The sequence below is a fragment of the Otolemur garnettii genome, unplaced genomic scaffold (assembly GCF_000181295.1).
Source record: "Otolemur garnettii isolate 467f Iridium unplaced genomic scaffold, OtoGar3 scaffold00127, whole genome shotgun sequence".
NCBI classification, from domain to species: Eukaryota; Metazoa; Chordata; class Mammalia; order Primates; family Galagidae; genus Otolemur; species Otolemur garnettii.
The window spans coordinates 921746-925016 of record NW_003852522.1 but is presented as its reverse complement, the minus strand read 5'-3'; positions in this window follow the sequence as shown (position 1 = coordinate 925016).

The window sequence follows — 3271 nt, the reverse complement described above, 5'->3', positions numbered from 1 at the left end:
TCTCAAAAAAAAAAAAGAATATCCAGCTTTGGGAAGCACCTGTGGCTCAAAAGAGTAGGGTGCCAGCCCCATATACCAGAGGTGGTGGGTTCAAACCCAGACCTGGCCAAAAAAAAAAAAAAAGATCCAGCTTTGGAAATGAGTATGATTGTGATGAATGTATTACTTAGTTCAATGTAAGCATGTCACATCATATATCAAAGCAGTACCCTGAACCCCATAAATGCATCAATGTACAAAATTATCATTTAATAAAAAATAATAATATTAAAAAAGAAACACTGACCTAGCCCCAAAATTAAAAGACAGATGAATCTGTTGTCACTAAATAGATTTGGACTCCTTAACCATTCCTCTGCCAGAAAGAATAAATTCTCTCACTGTAGAGATTTTTTTTTTCTTTTTACTAGAGATAGAGTCTCACTGTTGCCTAGGCTGGAACTCCCAGCCTCAAGCAATCCTCCTGCCTCAGCCTTTGCAGGAGCTGAGATTACATGCATGAGCTACCATGCCAGGCTGGTGTCTCACTCCTGGTCTCAATCATTATGATCCTTCATGTTTAGCCTCTTCAAGTGCTGGGATTATAGATAGGTGTGAACCACTACACCCATCCAGAGATTCTTAAAATAGCTAGATGTTCTGGAAGCTGGTTGACCTGATTGGATTTTATGAACACAATGGGTGGTTGTAGTGAGCAGTTCAACTTAGTGAGACAAGCACTGGCCAAGTACTGACTTCTGTCCCTAATACTGCCTTCTCAAGCTCTGTGACCTTGTCACTTCCTTAGTCTTGTTCTCCCCACTGTCAAATGAAGATGTTGAGGTGATTTTTAAGTACCCAGAAACGGCCAGCTTCTGTCATGAAAGCCACCCAGCCTCTCTCTCCCAGTGCCCTCTTTACCTCCAAATGTCTTTTGTTCCTTCTCTCTGCTTCCCTGCCTGACTCCCTAAACACATCTTTCAGAGTCAACTTTTCCAAGCTGTTGTTACCACTCAGACAAACTCATTATTATTCCTGACTATAACAAGTAAATTATGGTGGTGGTTAACACAGCAGTGGCAGGGGCTTGTTTGTGGGAAATTATGGTGTTTAATCACAAGACACCCTGGTGTTTGCATGAAGAAAAATAAAACTTAAAACTGGCCTTTTAAAGCACTCTGTGATGTGGTGGTTAAATTATAGGAATATCCCAAGTCTTCACATCCATTCTTCTGACCTGGCCAATAGTCATAACAAAAAAGGTCATCCCTTTAATTAAGTCTCTTCAGTATCCACCTGCCTTTCTGTGTACTCCACAGTCACCAGATGGGGATGATGGTCAGAGATTCTATGTCCTAAGCTGAAACAGCAGGAACTTCAAATAAGGAATTGGGATCCTGGTCGTAGAGAATGGTCTCATCAGAATAATCCAAACACATCCTTCCATAACATAAGTTTAAAATACCAAAGACTGCCCATTGTGTTTATCACCGTATCCCCAGCATGTAGAGCTACGGTAGGCCCCTAGTAGTACTCAGTAGATATGTTGAATAAGTGATGAATGAATGAATGAAATATTTGAAAAGTGTTGAATGAATGAAGAAATGAATAATTAATGAAGGGTACTTGGAATATTTAAGAAAGAAAGTCAATCTAAACATTTTGCTTGAGATTAAGGCTGTGTACCAACTTTCTAGTAAATATTTATATGTTAGACATCATTTCCCTCTCTCTTTCTTACTTCCCCTCACTGATCACACTTTTGGTCTGTTCCCCTCAATAGTTCTCTCATCTGACAGTGCAAGTCCTTCCTCATCTGTGTTGGCTGTATGTGAGCAGCACCTTTCTAGAGGGCAGTTTCATGTGTGTTCCTGGTGGCAGAGGGAGAAGGAATTGATTGCTTTGTTGGGAGCTGTGTTGCTTTCCCAACTGTGCCTTGTATATTAGGGGACTTGGGCAAGAGCCTATGATGTGATGGGGCTTGTGTTATGGATTGGGGAGGAGATAGTTTTATAGTCCCTAATCCTAATTCCTGCCATCACCCCTACCCTGTTGTATCCTGGTCTTATCCAAGAAGCTTGTTCCATATGCTTGTATTTTGTTGTTTAGAAGAATCACCTTAACACATGTAAATCAGTGCAGAGGGATGCATTGAAGAAATCTGTACTCTGTACCAGGCATCATGCTAACTGCCTTCCCAATGTCAACTATGAAACCTCTGCTGAGTTATAATGATCATTATCTCTGTTGACCAGTGATGACATTGAGTTGTACAGTAGTTCCCTGTTAAGTGTTGGAGCCCGAATTCAAACCTTTGAATCAGAAGCTGGGGCCTTTGTAACAACCAGTAAGCAGATGGTCAGGTTCAAGCACAGAATCTCTCAGCTTCCTGTCCACAGTTGCTTTGCATCTGTTTTTGTTAGGAGTAGTTAAACTTGAATCTTGTGATGAAGCTTTCATGTTGTCAATCTCTTAGACCAGGACTCAGCAAACTATCCGGCCCACCACTGGGTTTTGAATGTTGGGGTGTTTTTTGTTTGTTTTTATTGACACTAACATGGTTGTGTTGCCCAGGCTAATCTCAAACTCCTGAGCTCAAGTGATCCTCCTGCCTTCATCTCCTGAGTAGCTGGGGCTACAGACATGCCAGTGCATCCGGTATGGAAATGCAGTTTTACTGCTGGCACACAACCATATCCACACATTTATATGTTGTCAGTGGCTGCTTTCATTTCACGAGGCAGAGCTGAGTAGTTACTACAGAGACTCGTCCATGGAGCTTAAAATATTTTCTCTTTGGCTGTACAGGTTTCCCAACCCTGCCTTAGACTTGAAAGCTGCGAGACCAAAGCAAGTGGTAGCCCAAATTCCGGCCTGCCTGCCTGTGACTGATTGTGGGACCTTTGCACACCTCATTCCTGCTTTTTTCAGACTTATCCAGGTTTGGGGGTTTTTTGCTTTTATTCTTGTTTTTGTTTTTGTTTTGAGACAGTGTCACTCTGTTACTCTGGGTAGAGTGCCACGGCATCATCATAGCTCACTGCAACTTCAAATTCTTGGGCTCAAGTGATCCTCTTGCCTCAGCCTCCCAAGTAGTTAGGACTATAGGCGCTTGCTACAACACCCGGCTTTTTTTTCTATTTTTAGTAGAGACATGGTCTTGCTTTTGCTCAGGCTGTTCTGGAACTCCTGAGCTCAAGCAGTTCACCTGCCGTGGTCTCCCGGAATGCTAGGATTATAGGCATGAGCCACGGTGCCTGGTCTTTTGTTTTGTTTTATTTTGTTTTGTTTT